Source organism: Garra rufa, chromosome 1 (genome assembly GCF_049309525.1).
Source record: "Garra rufa chromosome 1, GarRuf1.0, whole genome shotgun sequence".
In the NCBI taxonomy this organism is placed as follows: domain Eukaryota; kingdom Metazoa; phylum Chordata; class Actinopteri; order Cypriniformes; family Cyprinidae; genus Garra; species Garra rufa.
In genome coordinates, this window is record NC_133361.1 from 99,796,218 (window position 1) to 99,820,974 (window position 24,757).

General features: G+C 40.8%; 1 pseudogene; it reads left to right on the top strand.

Moving 5' to 3' along the window:
* LOC141322867 (uncharacterized) overlaps positions 1 to 24,757 on the top strand; it is a 677,976-nt pseudogene that overhangs the window by 518,331 nt on the left and 134,888 nt on the right.

Genomic DNA, 24,757 nt, shown 5'->3' on the forward strand with positions numbered 1-24,757 from the left:
GATGTATTTGCATAAGAAAAATAATTTTAGCTTTAATAGTTGAAAGCCAACTAAATAAAGCTTTTAAATGGAATTGAATTAAAAGTCTTTATTGTCTTTGTATTTTTCATCATAAAGTGAAATTAGGAGTAAACATGTACTACAGACAGTTGTAATATTGAACATTGAAATATATATATATATATACATAGGCCTATTTAGGGGGCAGGGGAGGTACAAAATCTGGGGAGTGTATTTGAGGGGGGGTGGGGGGACGTTTGAATTCCAGCTGGATATAGGCATGGCATTCTGGCTAATGCCACAGGGGCCGGACTATTTTCTTTAATGTGGGCTGGTCAGATTTTTATTACTAATATTGTCACCCTTGGTAAATATAAGCAAAAGTGGATGTGAAAATAAATCTGCATAATTTATCCTTTTGATCTTTCATTAAAAAAATTCACAAAATTCTAACCTGTCATTGAAGTAATCAATAGAACCAAAGGATGAAATCTCACTTGGAAATAAATATTTTCTCTAGTTCACATTGGCCACTATTATTGGCACCCAATTATAGCAACGTCATTTTCCAGTTCTGAGATACAGTTCTGAGTTTTCTCTAACAATGTCTAATGAGTTTGGAGAACACCTGACAAGAGATCAGATGCCATTTCTTCAAACAGAATCTATAGATTCTCCAGAATTTCTCTCTTCCCAGCTTCATGTTGGTGGTGCTTCTCTTCAGTTTTTATACAAGGTTCTGGGGCCGGATTCACGAAACATTCTTAAGAAGAAATTTCTTCTTAACTGCCATTTTCTTCTTATTTTTTAAAATAAGAAAAAAGTTAAGAATATTTTGTATTCCCAAAAAAATCATCTTTTTACTTAATGTTCGATTTCAGTTACTTCCTGTACGGTCTGGGTCAAATTGACCCTAACTGGATTCAATACAATTTGCCAAAAATCACACTATGAAAACAACAAAGACTCAGGTACTAACAGTAAACTTTTAATATGAATACTCATCAAATGGAACATATGATGTATGAATATGTTTCCAAACCATTTTTATTTCTATTTTTTTTTTTTACAGTTTTGTTTTGACAAATTTTGAAAATACAAAGTATGCTGACTTTTTTTGCTGGTTTGTTTTAACTTGTTTTTGTTGTTTTGCATTTGCTGCTCAAAACATCAGAACTGAACAATTTAATATTGCTGTATAATGAAAAAAACATTCACTTTTTGCCTAAGTTGGGTCATTTTTTGTTCTGTAGACTAAATTCATAAATTCAAGGAATTACTCAAGACAAGATGAGCACACAGCAAGTGCATGCTTTCTGCATACGAATTTCTTGCACTTCACACACATGGTTCTGGTTTTGCTGTCACGTTTGGATGGGCACACATCACATCTCTTCCTTTTTTTCCCGACATCTCTGCTCACTTCTTCGTTTTCTGTGGAACTGACTCTGGATCCACCAGCTTGCACTGACTCAACAAAAGCTGAAGCCGCTGGAGATCGAGGTGGACAGGTGCGTCTCTGGATCTCAGGCGTGATGAGAGCTCTTCCCAGCTCTTCCACTTCCAACGTTTGAATGCTGACACGTCCAGGATGTTGTAGAAGATGACCAAAGGCCAACGGACAGTCTTGCGCTGACAGCTGAAGGAGGATGTAACTTTGTCCAAGTTGTCGACTCCACCTTTGGCTTCAGGCCCAGTTACATACTCCTTCAGCTGTCAGCGCAAGACTGTCCGTTGGCCTTTGGTCGTCTTCTACAACATCCTGGACGTGTCAGCATACAAACGTCGGGTGTTCCTGGAAGAGCTGGGAAGAGCTCTCATCACGCCTGAGATCCAGAGACGCACCTGTCCACCTCGATCTCCAGCGGCTTCAGCTTTTGTTGAGTCAGTGCAAGCAGGTGGATCCGGAGTCAGTTCCACAGAAAACGAAAAAGTGAGCAGAGATGTTGGGAAAAAAAGGAAGAGATGTGATGTGTGCCCATCCAAACGTGACAGCAAAACCAGAACCATGTGTGTGAAGTGCAAGAAATTCGTATGCAGAAAGCATGCACTTGCTGTGTGCTCATCTTGTCTTGAGTAATTCCTTGAATTTATGAATTTAGTCTACAGAACAAAAAATGACCCAACTTAGGCAAAAAGGGAATGTTTTTTTCATTATACAGCAATATTAAATTGTTCAGTTCTGATGTTTTGAATTCAACATTGTCCTCTATCTCTGAAGAGTCCTCTAACTCTGAAACATCTTCACTGGTATCAGTATCACAGTTCAAAACCTGTGAAATTACTTATTTTACTGTTAATCTTTGGGAGCACATCTTTCCTGCTGTCTCTGTCAAAGTCTCATGCAACACTGAGCAAAAGTGCGGGAGAGCTCATTGTTCCCGCACAGAGGAGCGTGAAACAAGACATAACAAAAACAAACATCAAAGAAATGTTTTGTTTTTTATACTATCTGTCTGACTTTTTTTTTTTTTTTTTTTTTTACATTTGTCTTTCTGTAATTTACACTTAATTCTAAATAATGTGATTTAACTTTTTTAAGTGTGTTTGGTTAGGGTTAGAGCTGAAATTAGTAAAACACTTGGACTGGAGTTGAAGAGCAAATGTTATTTTGTGTCTGTACAGGTGCTTTTGAATAGCTGGCTATGTGGGTCAAAATGACCCACAAACATTACAAACGTATAGACTTGTCTGTATGTACATTTAACAACACATTAGCGTGTTGAAACTTTGCATGCATGTTCATGACCCCAAATGAGAAAAACCCACAAAATATCAAGAAAAACAACATAGTTTTAATAGCATTTCAGATAGATTGCAAAAATAAATGAGAGCTCATTTTTACCATCTGTAGCTGACAAAATATTTTTTCTGTATTGAAATAAGTGGGGGAAATCCCTTTTTTTGGCTTCCTAGGCTAGTAAAAAACTAAAATAACAAAATATAACCAAGAAATGTTACTATTTTGGGTCTGTAGAGTTGCCTTAGAGCATTAAAATAGGTGGGTCAAATTGACCCGGGAACAGTACGAACGTAACATTTTTTTTTTTAGACATGCCAAAACACATCGGCATGTTGAAACTTTGCATGCATGTTCATGACCCTAAATGCGAAAAACACACAAAATATCAAGAAAAACAATATAGTTTTAATGGTATTTCAGACAGATTGCAAAAATAAATGAGAGCTAATTTTTACCATCTGTGGCTGACAAAATATTTTTCTGTATTGAAATAAGTGGGGGAAATCTCCTTTTTTTGGCTTCCTAGGCTAGTAAAAAACTAAAATAACAAAATATAACCAATAAATACTACTTTTTTGGGTCTGTAGAGTTGCGCTAGAACATTAAAATAGGTGGGTCAAATTGACCCGGGAACAGTACGAACGTAACAAAAATTTTTTTAGACATGCCAAAACACATCGGCATGTTGAAACTTTGCATGCATGTTCATGACCCTAAATGAGAAAAACACACAAAATATCAAGAAAAACAAGATAGTTTTAATCGTATTTTAGATAAGTTGCAAATATAAATGATAGCTCATTTTTACCATTTGTAGCTGACAAAATATATTTCTGCATTGAAATAAGTGGGAAAATCAGATTTTTTGGCTTCATAGGCTAGTAAAAAACTAAAATAACAAAATATAACCAAGAAATTGTACAATTTTGGGTCGGTAGAGTTGCCCTAGAACATTAAAATAGGTGGGTCAAATTGACCCGGGAACAGTACGAACGTAAAAAAAAAAATTATGGATATGTTAAAACACATCATTGTGTTGAAACTTTGCATGCATGTTCATGATACTAAATGAGGAAAAGTCACCTAAATTTAAAAAGAAAAACCTAGGTTAACTAGTATATCTGACAACTCAAAAATCAAAATGGGTCAAATTGACCCGGAACAGTACATGAGGGTTAAGATTGTTCTTAAGACATAAATGAGGAAAATTCTAATTCTTGAAAAGAATCTTCTTAAAAACCACCGTAAATAACTTCTTAAAGTTAGGATAGCCCGAGACTTGTCTTAAATCCCAAATAGTAATAATTATTTAATTGATTGATTGGGTTATTTCAAATTAACTGTTATATTAAAGCATTGCAACACTACTAGCTACATATCTAAAACATATTAGGACTATTATTAGAGATGAGCATGAGTTCGCTGAAGTGACAGCAATGACTGATAATGTAAACAATTATCTTTCATGATTAGCCTGAGTATGACCCTACTTTTTGCCGTCATCAAAACTTAGTAGCAACTCGACAAAATCGAGTCAGAAAAAAAATACGACATAATCTTTGGCCGTATTTAGCGCATGTGCAGGACACGTTTGCTGTAGCAGCGCACACACATAACGGAAGCGTTCATTCAGACAAGGCAACAAAATACAACACAAAAGTGAATAAACTGTTCGCCAAAGCTTAAGACAGACCCTTTAAAAGTAACGGTTCAAAAACACGGCGCATTAAAAACATGAAGCCGAGCGCCAGACACGGTCGTGACGAAAATGTGCGTGCTTATGATGACTAGGATAATCTGCAGAAACCGCAAAAAAGACGTTGAAGTGTTTATAAATGCGTCTCCAGCCATGTATTCACTCAGGTAGATGTATCTTTTTTTTTTTTCTTAAGAAAGAAATTAAGATGTTCTTAAGAACATATTTGAGAATATCTTAAGATTTTTTCAAGAATTGCACTTAAGAACATTCTTACGTACTTCTTAGAATTTATCTTAAGAAATTTCTTAAGAAGATATTCGTGAATCCGGCCCCAGGTCAGGGAAATGGGACAGCCATGGTAGAAGCTTAATTCTGTGCTTAGTGACACAATTTTTGTGTTGATTTTAATGTTTGTTTTGGATCATCGTCCTGCTGGAAGATGCAACCATGGCCCATTATAAGATTTCTAACAGAGGCCGTCAGGTTTTGTTTTTTTATTTGCTGGTATTTGATAGAATTCATGAAGTACTGTGTCTAAACAAGATGTACAGGGTCTACAGAAAAATAGGTCCACAACATTAAAGACCCAGCATTATTTTTAATTGGGGGCATGGGATACTTTTTATCCCTGTCTGCACCAAAATCATCTGGAGGGTTAGCTGCAAAAAAAGCACATTTTTAGTTCCATCTGACCATAGAAGCCAGTCCTGTTTGAAGCTCCAATCATGTCTGACAAGTGAATACACTGGAGATTGTTTTTGGGAAAGCCAGGAGGATTTGTTCTTGAAACCCTCTTGAACAACATGTGGTGATGTAGGGGCTGTTTTATCTTTTTTTTTTAGGCTTTCTGAACCCAAGACTCAACAATTCTCTGCAATTCTCCAACTGTGATCCTTGGAGAGTCTTTGGCCACTCAAACTCTCCTCCTTATCGTGTATTAGGATGATATAGGCACATCCTCTTCTAGGCAGATTTGTAACATCTTTAGTTGATTGGAACTTCTTAATTATTGCCCTGATGGCGGGAATGGGGATTTTCAATGCTTTAGCTCTTTTCTTACAGCAACTTTCTATTTTGTGAAGCTCAACAAACTTGTTCTGCAAAAAAAAATGGAACACTAAAATAACACATCTTTATCTCATTCGATTAGGCAAGGCTTGTTTTTTTTTTCAGAATAATCCTTTGTTTTTATATACAGTACTGAAACTGTATTTTGGTATGTTTAATATACTGTACCCACTTAAATTCATTCATCTCTGACACAGTTTGAGATAAAGGTATCAAATCAACTGTAAAAATCCCTAAATATAATTCCCTGTAATGCACAAGGCTTTTTTTTCAGATTATTCATTTTTTATGTTTTTTTTTATATTTTATATAAAAATAAATTTCTGTAAGGTCTTGCTCTCACATTCTGCTTAGACTCAATTAAGTTGAAACCTCCTCCTATACTTTGGTTTTATTTGTGTATTTGTATTTTTCACTTTCTCTGTTTGCTTTTATTTCATTCATTTACCTTTGTTTAGCTTGAATTTACCAATAGGTTGGTTTCACGTGACTTCACGCTGCTGTATCGCAAGAGCGCGGAATTCAGATGGAGGGCAGGAAGTGAAATAGCTGAGGATCTGCCAGTGCCGTCTGAAATAATGCCAATGTTTTGTGTAGTTTACGGCTGCTCCAATCGTTCAAACCGAGAAAAGGAAAAGGGAGTTTTACAGAGTACCAAAGATTGTCACTAATAAAGCTGAGAAATGTAAAAGCTCACAGAACAACACCGTAAAAAGTGTATTTTTAAAGTCGTCTGCGGTCGGGAGTAGCATAGTCTGTTAATGCTCGTGTCTGCAGCGACCACTTCGTCGGAGGTATGTTAGCTAGCCAACTTGTTTTTTGTGTCTGTGTTTATATAGCATTAGGTTGTCGTTAAATGCTCATTTACTTAGTAATGATTATTAAGGTACCGGTAGTCTAATATGAACTTCATTGGGGCTTTTTAGGCTGTCCTAGCGCTTTGGGTGACGTTGAGTTGGTAGAAGGTCAACTTAGGGTACTGAAAAACTAAACCCAAATCAGAGGCGTCTCTTAAACGAGAGCAGAGGATGAAGCCCAAGGAAGACCCAACAAAGACGGTCAGAATGTGCAGAGGCTATGTTGGATCTCCAACAGACAGATGAGAGCCCGGATCTGACACAGACAGCCGAAAGCTCTGAACCAAAGCAGCCAGCTGACAACAACCCATAATCAGAGGGGATCATTGGGAATGGGACCAGCAAGGTGATCAAGGTGACCAGCATTATTATTCAGTTACAAATGTTTACCAGAAAACTTGTATGTTTGTAAAAAGTTGTAAAAAAAAAAAAAAAAAGATTACTTCACAATAATTCACATTAACTAAAATCAGTCTGTATAATTGGACCCGAGAACTTGCATGTTTGTAAAAAGGTTGTTAAAAAGATAACTTAACAATTCATATAATTCATATTCATGAATTAACTAATCATGCTCCCCACTGATATGTTGCACACAGTCCTTTGAAAAAACGAAGACAAGACAAGGTTCTACACGGGGCTTCCCAACTTCTTAGTTTTGATTCAGATTTTTGAGCTGTGCAAACCCTACATCAGCTGTGGTCCTATGTCTGTGCTGTCTAAATTTGAACAGTTCATTTTAGTTTTGATGAAGCTGAGACTAAATCTCCCGCTGAAAGATTTAGCTTTCAGGTTCAAGATCTTTCTGCCAATTTCTTCTAGAGTTTGGCATAAAGTCATTGACATAATACATGAAAGGTTGTAATTTCAAATTGAGTGGCCAGAGCGACATGTTCTACAAGCTACAATGCCAATGGGATTCAGACAGGCATTTGGATGTAAAGTTGCTGTGATATAGGGCTGCAACTAACGACTATTTTAATAGTCGACTAGTCACCGACTATTGAAACGATTAGTCGACTAATCGGATAATTATTCAATTTTTCTCAAATTTAGCATGAGATTGCTTTAATTATGTGGAAAATGATAGTAAATACAAGAAAGAAGGGGGTACTTCAATGAAAAATGCATATTTTATTGAACTTTGCTGCTGATAGGCCAATTCATACTAAAAGTAAATAAAAATGCCCTGTCTAAAACCATTTAGGCACAGTAATCGGTCAGTACAGACATAAATGCATAAATTAAGAAACTCTATAATCTTTTTAAAGGACAGGCACATTTGTTTTATAAGAAAAAATAAATTAAAATCAAGTAAACATTTTCTTCCTGTAAACCAGGGGCAGGCACATCAGCAGCAATAATACCGTAAACAAACATGTATATCCAAAACAAAACGTATTGGCTTCCATGTTATTTAAATCTTACCGAGGCCAGCCAAACTCTGTTTCATTCAACTGTCCGACGTGCTTTCTCTTTAAATGTTCGTGCATCACAGAGGTGCTGCCGTGATGCACAAGGACTGCTTTACAAACCATGCAGGTAATCTTTTTATTCGCCGTAGCAGGCTAAAATGCTCCCAAACTTTATGCCTGTTTCACACATACTCAGTCTGCATTGCGTCTACAGTCCGTGTGCGTTACGTATGCGGTGCAGAAGCAGCACGGACTCGTTTTGCGCTCACACAGAACGCGTTTACAGTCCGTACATTGTGAACGTTGTGATCCGTTAACATGGGTGTGGAAAAAAAATACGCACTGCAGGCGGAGTATGTGTGAAACGGGCGTGTTTTGGTACGCACAGCTGCTGCATTCAGTGCATTGGACGCCGCCATTTCTGTATGTTATCGCTCAGCATAGAAGCTAATGCCTATGTGCGACTCTCGGCAGAGAGATGCCTCACTCGGTCGGAGAAAACATGTCTGGCGACAACATCGACAATGAAACTCATTGTCGACTATTTCTATTATCGATTTTTGTCGACAACATCGACGAATCGTTGCAGCCCTACTGTGATAGTTGACTGTTTCGAAGTTTTTGTTGAGAAGCCCTCTAATTTACTAGCCCAAGCACAAACGTGGTCAAACTACAAGCATCACCATACTTTCTGATTGGTGTTGCACCCCAAGGCTATGTAACTTACATATCTTGTGCCTGGGGAGGGTGAGTCAGCGATAAACAGATCACAAAAGAGAGTGGCCTCCTAAAAAACCTGTTACCTGGAGATATTGTCCTAGCAGACCGTGCGTTCAATATTGGTGATGGTGTGGGATTTTACTGTGCTTCACTACAGATACCTGCATTTACCAAGGGGAAAAAACAGCTGTCAGTGTATGAGGTAGCAGACACAAGAAAAATTGCGAATTTGCATATTCATGTTGAGAGTTATCGGTTTAGTCAGAAGAAAATATCAGATTCTGCAAAGCAGGGCTATGCCCATAGAGCACATGACAACAAAACAAGGTGAGGCACTAGCATTGATTGACACATGATGAATCTTTCGGATTCTGTTGTCCCATTGGAGTAAGGAGGAGGGAGGGATAGGGATAATAATCAGTCAGTCCAGTACCTAAGCCCTCACACATGTAGAGTCCAATACCTGATTCCTGTTTCTTGGCTCTGATGATAAGTAAGAGGACAGGGAGTAGTACTACATGTATCAGTCTGTTAATATGTTTTCATACTAGGGCTAGTGACTAGTCCAATTGTACTGGATACATGTATTATATGTAATGAAAGGGATTCTAATCTGTTATTGCACACCATGTTCTTATTATAACAATTGTTGAAAAATCTAATCTTGTAAATAAACCACCATGTATAATTCTGTCTTCTCAATGGCATTTAATGTTTTCATTAACAGCCAGAACTCACAAAGACCACACTCATAACAATAGTCAAAATGTACTCTTGTTTCATACAACAGTATTGATATAACAGCAATATCACACACCCCACTTTCTAGAGTGCCTGGATCCTTTCATTACACATGAGTTTGTAACTTGCTGTCCCAGTATTTATGGAAGTATACAGTTTCTAAAAAAAGCACTCAACTTTAAGGATAACATCATCCTAAAGTTCAAGATCAGGCAAAATCATTTCAACAAAAATGTCATTGTGGTTCGACACAACAAAATCACATTACTCAGCGTCTACAATGTGAAGCTGTTCCTGAACTTGGTAGTAGTAGTCATGAGTCCGGTCCAGCATGACATTATCCCCATCATTTATGAGGCAGAAGCCCTTTTCCCCAGCACACAAGCGCAGATTGGCTTCATCTTGAGTGTGGACACTAAAATCACACAGAGAAGGACATGAACAATAGATTAACAAATATATTTTCTGGCTTTTTGGTTAGTTTAGGACTTGAGACACAACTCAGACTCGAGATTAAGGGACTTTACTACAACAGAGACAGTAATATTACCTTAATCTCGCAGATTCCAGTTCTGTGACAGTCACAAGAGACAATCCCATCAGGGGAGGACCCCATGTATGGCCACTTGGGGTTCAGCCAGAGACTACTGTCCATACAGGAGAAGCCTGCATGCTCCCGACCCATCAGCTTCTCATACACTCCTCTGGCTTGTGCTTCATGTTTGCATCCATAACTGTACACAGTACACATTCAAAACATGAAAAGGAAATCATTACTTAGTATTGGATGTGTAGAGCCAATTCAGTTATTTAAATGCCATTACCCTAAACCCCTATACTTAGTTCTACTCCTGCATAACCCTAGTCTTATAACCCTATAACTAATGTTGACTCTTCAGGGCTGTCCATACCATACTCAATCCACTGCGCGTTTTTCTCTTATCAGCTCGTGCACCAAAGCAATGTGTTACTATACATTTCATTTAAAATTCCACCAGTAATAAAGGTTTACTTAATATACAGCCTTCTTTTTTATCCAAATTATACCCTCTGTTGTCAGTGTTTCTTTTTCTGGAAATAAACACTGTTTACACTCAGCCTTACCTCTGCCTTCCCTTACTTCAAACCCTAAATACCTTGTAGCGGCTGTGGTGAACCTATATGCTTCTGGGTAGCATATGGCCTTGATCAAGTTCTTGGATGGTTGCTGGGGGTTGGTCTTTATAGCTTGTTTCAGCTTGGAAGCAGTTATGCGTCCAGCTCTTTGCCTAAACCAAATCCTGCTTGCACTCTGACTTCGAGTTGCCCTCTCTACAGCCTGGACCTGGGACATGATGAGCTCTTCTAGCTGGAATACCTGGCATAGCTCTCCAAGCTCTTTGGGGGGGTAGCTGCAGAGTCCTCTGGTGTTCTTTATTCAAGAACAGTTTTAGGAAGCATACTAGATTTGGGGATGAATTCTTTGTAGTAAGGCTCCCTAGCCATCAGTGCTGCACTCTTTGGACAGTTTTTGCTTAAAGTCTCAAAAAACTAGCATATGTTTCTGACCCTCTCTTCACTCTTGGGCATGAAAGTGATTTCCCAACCTGGTTTTCAGTTGTCCTGCCATCAATGTAACAGTCAAGCTTTTTTTTTTTTTGGCTTTAGCAGAGGAGAAGCTGATCAGAGCTACTGGAGCAGCAGGAATCTAAAAATAAGTTAACACAAAGATCATTAAGTCCACAATTCTGTGGTCCATAACCATAACATATCTATATGCAGTATAAATCTGGCATTTATCCAATGGCTGTGAGCAGAACAGGTAAGGCTATCATTACAGGATTGAGATGCCAAACTGTGTTTATGTGGTGTTTATGTAACTTTGCAGTCTTAGCTTCTCTTTGTCCAACATTTGGTTTGCAGTGAACGTGTCACCTTACCTTTTTACATGTGATGGTATCAGCCACTTGCACTGCTCTGTTGTGCAGGAAGCTGTATCTCGCATCTTTACCCCAACTTCAATGGAAAAAAGAACTGCCCCTACATGAGAACACGATTCTGATAGTCTGTGAATAGAATACAATATGATTTATATATATATATATATATATATATATATATTTATTAGGGCCGGGACTTTAACGCGTTAATTTAGATTAATTAATTACACAAAAATAGCGCGTTAATTTTTTTTACGCATTTTAATCGCACTTATTTTTGGAATGCGGAATGTTTCTCACTGAATGAGTTTCGGCGGACAGAAAGTGCTTGGAAACATCCCTGTTTAAACTGGCAACAACATACTTTACGACTATGAAAATCAAATCAAATCATATCAATAACAAGATAATCAGTGGGGCAACGTTAGCGGTGCCGGAAGAAAAGTGGGTATATATGCTTCATATATGAATATCGTTTTTAGCTTTCTATTTGAAGGCATTTGTTTACTGGATCCTTGGACTGAAAGGTTTACAGATTCACTGATCATAAAACGCTGCTCCTTTTTATTTGTAAGGTATTGTTTTCGTTATTATGTACTATTTAAATTACATTACTAGGGTGCGGGAGACGCAGCAGGCGCACACGCATTAGGCGCCTAACCAAATACATTTCAAAGCAATACGGCGCCACAATCCTGACTGCATTATTGCTGCCTTTATTGTGTGTTTTTAGCGAATATTTACATTCATTCACATATGACTGGATGTGGTTGACTGTCATGATTTTGGCTAAAACAGGATAATGCGCATCAGAGGAGATTTAAATACGCATAGCACCAGGCCTGCAGAGCTGAATGTTCGTTCTTTTGATGCACTTGTGGCTGGCAGCGGGAGCTGCTTGAAGCTTTCGTGACGTAATGTGTTGATAACCTTATCAAAGAACTTAATAAAATATGAAAATAGATATTCCCAAATATGTAATATAGGCTAGGGAATTGCACACAACATTCTGTCACGTATCTGGTCAATCCTATCATCATGAACTCTTGCACAACACATTCTGGACTTCATTCCCCACAAGCCACTGCACTTATCACTGCATTCACCTGCTCTCACTTTACTGATTACCGCTCACAGCTGCACCTCATCACATTTAAGCTTCTCACACACACAGCCACTCCGCGAAGTCTTTTTGTTCCATATGGTCTGTATTTCCGAGTGTTTCTTCCCGAGTTCGTTTTCCCTGTGTTTTGATTCCTGGACTCCCTCCCGTGTTTGATTCTTGCTGCCAGCCCCGACCTTTCTGCCTGTTTTTTGACGACGATTTCTGCCTGCCCCTTTGTGTTTGTTTGTTTTGTGTTACCTAATAAATGCTGCAAATGGATCCGAACGTCTCTGACCCTCCTTGTGACAGAAGACTTTGCCACTACAAGGATCCAGCAGCGAGTATGGTGTCATCCGGTTCCAGCATGAATCCAACGGTGCAGATCATGCTTCTCAAGCAGGGTGAGCGGACTATTGAGGATTATGTCATGGCCTTCATCGAATTGGCAAATCTGTCTTCTATGGATGAACAATGCCTTATGATTTTCTTCCGTGGAGGACTCTTAGAGCCATTGGCTTCCCTTATGCCAATGTTTGAACCGGGCTGCACTTTGCAATATTATATGGATCTTGCTCTTTTGTTGAGTGGCTCTCCTTTTACTGTGGGAATTGTGGAGGAGGGCCATCTTTCCACAGTAAGTTCCAGCTCAGAGCCACAGCACAAGATGGCCGCCCCTTCCTGAGCCTGTTCACAAGATGGCCGCCCCTCCTGAGCCTGTTCATAAGATGGCCGCCCCTCCTGAGCCTGTTGCCAGGATGGCTTCTGTTCCTGAGTTCCCGGCCAAGATGGCTGCCTCGCATGACTCTGTAAGCAAGATGGCCTCCCTTCTAGAGTCTTTTCACAAGATGACCTCCCTTCTAGAGTCTGTTCGCAAAATGGCTGCCCTTCCAGAGTCTGCTCTCAAGATGGTCACCCTTCCAGAGCCATTGCACAAGATGGCTGCCCTTCCAGAGCCTCTGCTGGTTCCACCCGGCCGTCCAGAGCCTCCGCTGGTTCAGCCCAGCCTTCCAGAATCTCCGCTGGTTCAGCCCGGCCTTCCAGAATCTCCGCTGGTTCAGCCCGGCCTTCCAGAGTCTCCACTGGTCCCGCCTGGCCTTCCAGAGTCTCCGCTGGTTCAGCCCGGCCTTCCAGAGTCTCTGCTGGTCCCGCCCGGCCTTCCAGAGCCTCCGCTGGTTCCATCCAGTCGTCCTGAGATTCCTGTCTTCCCGGTTCTGGTCACGGAGCTCATGCATGGACTGTTCCCACCCACCCTCCCTGCTGCTCCAGTCCCGCCACCTCTGTCTCCTGACAGTCCCTCTGCTCACCCACATCCCACCTTCGGTGCAGAGGACTTGCCGTGGGACTGCCAGTCTCCATCGGTGTGCAGACTGAAGGATCCCTCACCATCACCTCCAGTCTCAGAGTCCTGGACTCCACCTCGGGCCTCTGACCCTGCGGCTCCACCCCGGCTCTGTGCTCCCTCGTCTCCGTTGCTGGCCGTCGGCCCACCAGCTCCTCCGGGCTCCATCGTCTCTCCGGCTCCGCCCCGGTCAGTCGTAACCCCACCTTCGCTGCTGGACTCTACTCCTCCGGCTGCGCCTCGTCACTCCGTCCTGCCGGCTCTGTGGACCTCCTCCCTCCCGTGGGCACAGCCTCGATCCTCTGTCACTCCGGCTCCCCTGCGTACCTCCGGACCTCCATCTCCGCCGGGGTCGCCAGATGCAAATGGATCCGAACGTATCTGACCCTCCTTATGACAGAAGACTTTGCCACTACAAGGATCCAGCAGCGAGTATGGTGTCATCCGGTTCCAGCATGAATCCAACGGTGCAGATCATGCTTCTCAAGCAGGGTGAGCGGACTATTGAGGATTATGTCATGGCCTTCATCGAATTGGCAAATCTGTCTTCTATGGATGATCAATGCCTTATGATTTTCTTCCGTGGAGGACTCTTAGAGCCATTGGCTTCCCTTATGCCAATGTTTGAACCGGGCTGCACTTTGCAATATTATATGGATCTTGCTCTTTTGTTGAGTGGCTCTCCTTTTACTGTGGGAATTGTGGAGGAGGACCAACTTTCCACAGTGAGTTCCAGCTCAGAGCCACAGCACAAGATGGCCACCCTTCCTGAGCCTGTTCACAAGATGGCCGCCCCTCCTGAGCCTGTTCATAAGATGGCCGCCCCTCCTGAGCCTGTTGCCAGGATGGCTTCTGTTCCTGAGTTCCCGGCCAAGATGGCTGCCTCGCATGACTCTGTAAGCAAGATGGCCTCCCTTCTAGAGTCTTTTCACAAGATGACCTCCCTTCTAGAGTCTGTTCGCAAAATGGCTGCCCTTCCAGAGTCTGCTCTCAAGATGGTCACCCTTCCAGAGCCATTGCACAAGATGGCTGCCCTTCCAGAGCCTCTGCTGGTTCAGCCCGGCCTTCCAGAACCTCTGCTGGTTCCGCCGAGCCTTCCAGAGCCTCCGCTGGTTCCGCCCGGCCGTCCATAGCCTCCGCTGTTTCCACCCGGGCGTCCAGAGCCTCCGCTGGTTCAGGCCAGCCTTCCAGAATCTACGCTGGTTCAGCCCAGCCTTCCAGAATCTCCGCTGTTTCAGCCCGGCCTTCCAGAGCCTCCGCTGGTACAGCCCGGCCTTCCAGAGCCTCCGCTGGTCCCGCCCGGCCTTCCAGAGCCTCCGCTGGTTCAGCCCAGCTTTCCAGAGCCTCCGCTGGTTCAGCCGGCCTTCCAGAATCTCCGCTGGTTCAGCCCGGCCTTCCAGAATCTCCACTGGTTCAGCCCGGCCTTCCAGAGTCTTCGCTGGTCCCGCCCGGCCTTCCAGAGCCTCCGCTGGTTCCATCCAGTCGTCCTGAGATTCCTGTCTTCCCGGTTCTGGTCACGGAGCTCATGCATGGACTGTTCCCACCCACCCTCCCTGCTGCTCCAGTCCCGCCACCTCTGTCTCCTGACAGTCCCTCTGCTCACCCACATCCCACCTTCGGTGCAGAGGACTTGCCGTGGGACTGCCAGTCTCCATCGGTGTCCAGGACTGAAGGATCCCTCACCATCACCTCCAGTCTCAGAGTCCTGGACTCCACCTCGGCCCTCTGACCCTGCGGCTCCACCCCGGCTCTGTGCTCCCTCGTCTCCGTTGTCGGCCGTCGGCCCACCAGCTCCTCCGGGCTCCATCGTCTCTTCGGCTCCGCCCCGGTCAGTCGTCACCCCACCTTCGCCTCTGGACTGTACTCCTCCGGCTGCGCCTCGTCACTCCGTCCTGCCGGCTCTGTGGACCTCCTCCCTCCCGTGGGCACAGCCTCGATCCTCTGTCACTCCGGCTCCGCTGCGTACCTCCGGACCTCCATCTCCGCTGGGTCGCCAGAGCCTTGGGTTCCGCCTTGGTCCTCCGGATCCTCTGTGTCGCCCAGGACCATCGACTCTCCAGTTTCGCCTCGGGCTCCACCGGCTCCACCTCCGTCGGTCGGCCCAGGCAGGAGCCAACCCTTCCTCCACCATGGCTTCTCCCTCTGTCGGCTCCGCCTCAGTCTGTAGTTCCTGTACCCCTACATGGACCTGGCCCTCCATCCCTCCTCCTGTTCCGCCTCCGCTCCACCACCCTCCAGGTTGTATAAGGTGGTTAGAGCGTCTGGAAGCCGCTCCTTGGGGAGGGGCTCTGTCACGTATCTGGTCAATCCTATCATCATGAACTCTTGCACAACACATTCTGGACTTCATTCCCCACAAGCCACTGCACTTATCACTGCATTCACCTGCTCTCACTTTACTGATTACCGCTCACAGCTGCACCTCATCACATTTAAGCTTCTCACACACACAGCCACTCTGCGAAGTCTTATTGTTCCGTATGGTCTGTATTTCCGAGCGTTTCTTCCCGAGTTTGTTTTCCCTGTGTTTTGATTCCTGGACTCCCTCCCGTGTTTGATTCTTGCTGCCAGCCCGACCTTTCTGCCTGTTTTTTGACGACGATTTCTGCCTGCCCCTTTGTGTTTGTTTGTTTTGTGTTACCTAATAAATGCTGCAAATGGATCCGAACGTCTCTGACCCTCCTTGTGACACATACATTTTTATTTTATTATTTTTTATTTTTTTATTTTTTAATGACCCGCCCCGCAAATAAAGTGACTATTTCTTACCCGCCCGAACCCGACCCGACCCGCGGGTTACCCGAGACGACCCGCGCATTACTACTACCTATAGGTACCTACACCTATAGGGTACCTGAATTTCTGAAATGTAGGCTACTACATTTCTAAATATCCGATTGCTACAGTTAATGGCAATATTGCACCGGTCTGTTGGACTTGGTTGAACAAAAATAAACAATATTTTGTTGCTTAAGCTTATGTATTCAGTCATTATTCAATGGTATACTAAAAATCCATATGAAAAAGTGTACTGCTCACTGTTCTCAGGTCAAATATTTATATGCGATTAAAATGCGATTAATTTCGATTAATTAATTACAAAGCCTCTAATTAATTAGATTATTTTTTTTAATCGAGTCCCGGCCCTAATATATATATATATATATATATATATATATATATATATATATATATATATATATATACCTCAAATGCAATCTACACCAGGGGAAAAGTGCAATCAGTTTCAGTAGCTTTATTGGCATGACATTTGTTACAGTATTGCCAAAGCACATTTTGAGGATGTGCAATATAGCCTAGAGCATTCAAATCAGAGGCTAGGAAAAATGCATGTTATTTTCAAATTATGACAATATAATATTTGATGTAAAAACCAAACTAACATTATAAGGGCACCCCAGGCAACATGATAAAATAATAAAACAATCCAGTTCATGACCTCTTTAAAGCTCTCTCCAGTATGCTAGCAGTGTGTGTGTATGTGTGTGAGAGAAAGAGATTTCGTGCCTGCTATGACTTCTCCATCCCAGAGGTGTTTCGCCTGATCTCTGAGAGTGGTTTACCTTGAAATATAAACGATTGTCAGTCTAACGTCGTCATTAAGATGTGTTGCATGTTTGTTGACATTATAACGTTAGCCGTTACTGCTAGCATTTTCACACATAAAACAATATAAGAACAAACACTCACCCTGGCGAAGACCAAACGATGATCATCGTGGAGCTGTTTTGTACCGAGGTTGTGGACCCACCTGCTGACAAAAAAGTTGTACGCCTCCAGACTTTTATATGCCTTCATTTGCTGTCTGGTGTAGTACAATGTCTGAAGGAACAGATAGTTGGTGATGTCAACAGCGTCCACTGTCGGCAAATCTTCAAGTTCGACTGAAAACTCACTCATCTTCATGAGGAACGGGTCACATCCAACATATCTGTTTACTAACTCCTTGTATCTATTTCTTGAAACTGGTTCTAAATTCATACAATACGGACTCTCCACAACGGTTTCCTCCATAGACGTATTCTCCATGTTTACTTCCTGCCCTCCCGCCCCGCCTTTGCACGTCATCATAATCACGTGACTGAAACCCAGCTATTCACACAGTTATTTTCTGAAATCTGAGAGTGCTTTAAACTCAACCTGTAAAGATCACGTTAAGACATGTGAGGTGTAATGCAACGCATGCATTGCACTAAACTGAAACTGCCGACAGATCTGTGCTTCAGCGCTGATAGTGAGGAACTCCTTGATCGCTGCTTCATTCCAGTTTGCACACATTTTTCATCGTGAAGAGTCGCACGATAATGTGCATCATCACTACATCACAGCCTTTATGGTATCGGTTCTGGATTTTGTTCACACAGAGCTGGCCGTGTGTCACTCAGAAAACAACAGGCCAATCAGAAGAGAGGCTCATGAATGTTAATTAGACGGATGTTCTTGACAGAGCTCCAAAGAGGGGAGCTGTAAAAAATATTGAGATGGTTTTTGGCACTTATACCGCAAATATATGAAGAGTTTTGTTGCAAAACGAGATATATCCATTTTGAGAAATGTTGGTTATTTGACATTATTATTTAAGACATCAACAGTCAAGTTAATTTACAATTTTTGTACATAAAACTATTACTTGAGCTCAGTGAAGGCCAGAGACACAATATTCTTCAAATCAGGATATTTTTTATTTAATTTTATGTAGATAAATAGTTCATAAATAAGTCAAAAACCATGCCAAAATGCAACATACTTATCTTAACATTGTCAAACATCTTAAATTGGTAAAAAAAAAAAAACATCATAAATATATGGAATAGTATATACAAAAATTGATTAATAATAATAAGATTCTGAGTTAGTTTTGGCCAGAACATACACAACATAACTTTTTTTTTTTTTTTTTTTGCAAAACGCTATATATCCACCTTAGGCTATATTCTACTACTGTAATACCGTTAAGAAAAGCTAGTGAACCATTTTGTGTGTGTGTGTGTGTGTGTGTGTGTGTGTGTGTGTGTGTGTGTGTGTGTGTGTGTGTGTGTGTGTGTGTGTGTGTGTGTGTGTGTGTTTGTGTGTGTATTTTCGAAAACCAAACCTTTATGATCAGAGCGGGCGGAGGCGCGGTGTCACAGTTCTTGTCTCTGTTGCACCGAGTCCGCGACACAAGCTCGCCTCGCCCCGTCATATTTAATGTATTATTTCACTGTAATAATAATAATAATAATAATAATAATAATTAAAATTAATTATTTAAAAAATAAACTTAGAAATGTAGCCTTGCAGATTCTTGAAATCAGCGGAGACTCGTTCCCTGCTGCATTTGTTTATTGTTGAGAGACGGAGGAGTATTTTATCCCGTTCCACTTTTGTAGTGTTTTTATACATTTTTGTGAAGTTGAAGGCTACATCTTCATATGACAGTTTGTCGGCATGACACAGACCAGCATTACTCGCGCGATGACCACAATACATTTTCGGATGTTTTCCCTCCCCTGAATGCCTTGCCCGTTTGGTCTTCTCCCTTTGATGATTTTCTTTAGATGCCTTCCTCTTTCTCCCAACAGCAGCTGGAATGACCGGCTCCAATCCGTCATCGAAATCCATGACATTAGCTTGACTCTGAAGCTTTGATTCTCTGACTGACAGACAGCTGTTTAACCTACGTGACTGACAGCTCGCCTACAGTATTAACAATTAAATGGTGAACGTTTTTTTAGTTAGCCTATTGAATCCTCTTTTAAAAAATACATGTTTTTTGTTTTGATATTATCGTTAAATGAATCTATAAGCAAACTCGGAGCATTTCACCGGCGGTGACTCTCTTCCCAGGGGATGCTGAACTCGCGCACGTACGGTCATATCGCACTTTGCAAAGAAACTGGTCTGGCGGATATCGCGTTTTGTGATAAAAATACATTTTGTAGTAGGCCTAAAATATACATTCTTAAATTTTATTAATGGCAGCAATTCACACATAGATTAAGGGACATCTGAACAGTGATTTCCAATAATAAAATCCAAATGTCAAAAAATGGCGTTTATCGCGTTTTGCAACCAAACTCTTCATATATTCTTAAGGACATCAAAAGCTAACATAAACCTTCAAAAATGTGCATAATATGTGACCTTTAAATTTTGAAACAACTGAAAGTGGAGCGGTTTCTTGAAATATACTGTATATTGATTAGCCCCTTGGTTTAACTAATTAGCTCATTATCAGGTATAACAAAGATGGAATTAAATGTGACTCTGGACTGCAAATCCAGTATTTAGTGTAAATTTTTCGAAATTGAGATTTATACATAATCTGAAAGCTGAATAAATAAGCTTTCCATTGATGTGTGATTGTTAGGATAGGAGAATATGTGGCCAAGATACAACTTTGAAAATCAAAATATTGAGAAAATCGCGTTTGTTTAGTTGTCCAAATGAAATTCATGGCAATGCATATTACTTATCAGAAATAAAGTTTTGATATATTTAAAGTGGGAAATTTACAAAATATCTTGGTGGTATTTTTGGCTATTGGTACACACACACACACACACACACACACACACACACACACACACACACACACACACACATACATATGTGTATATATATATATATATTACAGTTGAATTCAAGTGGGAAAAATTAACAATATCACTTCCTGAAAATGGTCTCAATGGAATTGCAGTCTATTTTCAAAGGCGAGAATAAAGCACATACTAACAGGGTGGAAGGTGACTTTAGAGACACCGTAAAGTATTTAAATTGTAACAAAAATAACTATAGTTTCATATGTATAAGTAGTTGCAGTTTAGCCTAGTCTATAACATTATTTATAAATATTTTGAGTTTTTTATAATTTCATGGTTAATATTTCTGGATTATAAGTGGATTACGTTGCACTGAGGACATGATAACATTAAAAATCTATATCAATAAAAAGGTGCGTAAAATACAAAATAGTATTTTAGCAATTTTTTTAAACAATTTTTTGCAAAGGTTCAACAGTATATAAAATAATACTAAATCAATTTGAAATATTTTTTGCAATAACTTCTTATTTCTTTCTTGAAACCCATTTCACCAGAAATTAAACTCAGAATACAGCGGACATATGTTTGTTATGTATATGTTTTCTGCATACACAATGTATTAATGGCCAACACAGGACTTTTATTTTGCTTTGGCGATGTGACGCCATAAGACTGCGCTCCTGTGTTTGGGATTCGGCTGAAGAGAGGTTGGTGTTTTTAAGAGTTTACAGTGTTTAAATCTCTAGAAATCGTTAAGGCAGTGTAATCGTTTTTACAAGGATGTAAAATGAATTGATAATCATTCATTGTAACGTTGCAGTGTTTCATCAAACATTTAATATTTTTTTTTAAATGATTTTTTTTATGTATGTGAGGAAAACCTATCTGTACGTGAATAACAAACACGATACTTTTCATTTCGCTCCCTTTTTCGTGAATCAGTTTACAGTAAACACGAATTCAGTCACAGGATTAGTAGTGATGAGAAACGGAGCTTTTTGAAACTCCGAGTCAATTGAATCAATTTCTTTTCAAAACGATTCAGTGATTCGAAGGGCACAAAACAGTGTGAATGCATTTAAAACGACAAACTCAAAGCTGTCACAGTTCTCACGAAAGTGGAATCTATTGAATGTAATCTAGAAATTATTAAATGCCAAATATACCACTGAAAATTACTTACAAATACTTATTAACAGAAAGATTTATTTATTTTTGGGCTATTTGGATCATTTAAGACCTTTAACTTTTACTCTAATTGACTTAAAGATTTAGTTTGGATTTTCTGTTAATTATTCTTATTTTAAATCTCCAGACACACAGAAAATCTCATGTGAAGCATCTAAGATCCACGTGACACTATTATAAAGATGGCGTTAATTAAAGAGGAAAATTAAGGCATAAGGATTGCAGAAGTATTCAGTCTGAAACAAGAAGATACTGAGGAACAAACAGGTTGGTTTTTCTTATGAAAGCTGAGATCAGTCATTTGATCCTTATTAAAATGTATGAATGTCTACAGAAATAAACAGGTTTTTTTTGGATGTCATATTAGTGTCCTAATTAAAGCCGTTTTATTTGACAATTTAATACAAAGTATATTGTGTAACATTAAAAACAATGTAAACCGTTAATTTTTAGTATTTACTTATGCTTATTTTTCATAATCAAAAAAGGTGAGCCATCAGTTTTTAATGGCAATGGTAAAAATGTATTATAGTAATACAGTCAAAACAATATTGAGTATCAAAACTTTTCAATTTGCATAATCACAAGTTTCAGTTCACATTTTTTGTGTAACTCCTCAGAACATATCGTTTCAAAGTAGCTTTACAGAAAATGCATATTTCTACATTATAATTAAGAGTGACTGTGTCACAGTCCATTTGACATTTTCCCCCGGTTTCACAGACAAGGCTTAAACCTAGTCCTAGATTAAAATGTAAGTCTGAACTATTTCAACTGAAATAAAATGGCACTGATTGATCTTAAAATATATCAATGCCTTTGTTTTGCACTCAAGTAATGTTTTTTTCTAAGCACGTTTATAAAAAATACTTAAATGTCCTGATTAAACTATGGCCTAATCCTGGCTTAATCTAAACCCTGTCTGTGAAACCGGGCCTTAATGTACAGTTTTAATGTAATACAATTCAGGCAGTAAGGAAATGATGGTATTTAAGCAAAAAAGTGAACACTTTTAAAATAGTAACTGCATTTTCAGAAAAAAATGTCAGTTTGGTGTGTTGGTTCAGGGTTGGCGTCATCTAAAGTTCTTGCAGGTTTTTGTTTCATCTCTGTTCAGGTGTGTGGATCATCTTAGCTATTTGTAAGAGGCTGGATTCAATATGGAGCTGAAAAAAGATCATAAAAAAATATATATAAAAAGGTATAACTAAAGAACAAGGTTATGGGATGCATTATGTGAATGCTTGGCTGAAGAGATGTGTCTTTAATTTAGATTTAAACAGAGAGTGTGTCTAAATCTCAAACATAATCAAGAAGGCCATTCTGGGTAGGGCCAGAAAAGGCAAAGAATGGACAATTGTTCTTTATAGAAAAATAAGGGATATCATTGTATAGCAAAAACTCTGTTGATATTTTAAGAACCATTACAGAAGAATAAAATAAGGCATATTTCGTTACCTTTTGAAACTTAGAAGGGTTCAATTTAAGCAGATGATTTTACTATCGCTGTCATTCAGAGCGCACTTCCACATTTCATTCAGCATCTGGCTCATATTCGCAAAACTATCGCTTTCAATGACTTCAAAATCAATATTTCGATCACTGGCAGCTTATTCATCACATCCACCATCAAATGACAGTGCTATTTATATTTTATTGCATGCAGTAATTGCTCTGCAGTGAAGCCATTCAAACCAATTCAAATTTTGCTGATGATATCTTTTATTTTATGCATGTGATAACTACGAGTGAAACATCAAGTCATTATTGTCTATCAGCCATCTCAAGGACTAAAGGTGAATTACATGTATTAAGTCATCAGATATTTACATATTTTTGAGCACAAAAAATATACTTGCACTATTACACACCTCGGGTCTCTAGCGACCCTATATACTTTTTTACAAGAAATGAATCAGAAAACTGACATTCTTTTATATTTAATAAGTTTTTCTTGTTTTATTGTTCATAATGAATAGATTAAGGAATACTAAGAAAGCTGATGCCAAACTTAAAAAAAAATGAAGAAGGGAGAAGTGTCACACACACAGACGGATGCAGAGACGGAGGTAAGTGTGTATAAGAATGAGGTAAGTTTATTAAAACAGCAGGTAAGTTTCAGGCAATTGCAATGTTGATTTGAAAGATGGATAGTCTTATCTGAACAGTCCTTGAGTAATGGTAATGTAGTCAGCCGGCACAGAGGAGAGAAACAAAGTCCAAACAGGATCCAGAGGAGCAGCATAGCATGGAGTGCGATCTGTAGACCAGATGGTGAGTGACTGAATGAAGTGCGTATTTATAGGGTGTGGTAAGTGAAGTCAGGTGCTAGTAATCAGTAATCAGGTGATCCTGAACGAGTGGGAGGTTCTTCTGAGGGTGTGACTCCAGTGTGTGGTAGTGGTGACATCCTGACATTACCCCCTCCTCCAGGGGCGGCTCCCGACGCCCTACTCCGACGTCGAGGGCGACCACGACCGCGAGGGGCAGGACGATCTGGGTGGTTTCGATGGAAATCAGCCAGGAGTTGAGGATCAAGTATGTCGTCTCTAACCACCCAGGAACGTTCTTCCGGTCCGTACCCCTCCCAGTCGATGAGATATTCCAAGTGTCCCCTTCGACGTCGGGAATCCAGGATCTCTCGTACGGTGTAGATAGATGGTTGATCCAGGATCTCTGGAGGAGGAGGTCCAGCTTCAGCTCCGGTGGACTCTGTGGCAGAGGGAAAGAATGGTTTAAGGAGTGATACGTGGAAGGTGGGGTGAATTCTGTACCTGGGTGGGAGCTGAAGCTGGTACGTGACTTCATTGATCTGCCTCAGGATTTCGAACGGACCAATATAGCGGGGACTCAGCTTGCGACAAGGTAGCCTTAGCCGGATGTCCTTGGTGGAGAGCCACACTTTGTCTCCAGGCTGGTATAATGGAGTAGCTCTCCTATGAGCATCGGCAAAGTCCTTGTGTCGACGGATGGCTCTCTGGATGTGACGATGAGCTGAGTCCCACACTCTCTCGCTCTCTCGAAACCAGTAGTCTACAGCTGGAACATGAGTGGGTTCCTCCGTCCAGGGGAACAGCGGAGGCTGAAAACCGAGTACGCACTGGAAGGGTGTCAGGCCGGTGGTATCTTGGCGTAGAGAGTTCTGTGCGTACTCGGCCCACGGGAGGAACCTGCTCCAGCTGTGTTGGTCATCCGAACAGTAGGCCCGGAGGTAACGTCCCAGCTCTTGGATTTTTCTCTCAGTCTGGCCGTTGGTCTGCGGGTGATATCCTGAGGAAAGATTGACAGACACACCGAGAGATTTGAAAAAGGCTTTCCATACGTGAGAGATGAATTGAGGACCCCGGTCCGATACTATTTCCTCGGGGAGACCAAAGTGACGGAAGACGTGCTGGAAAAGGACCTCGGCGGTTTCCAA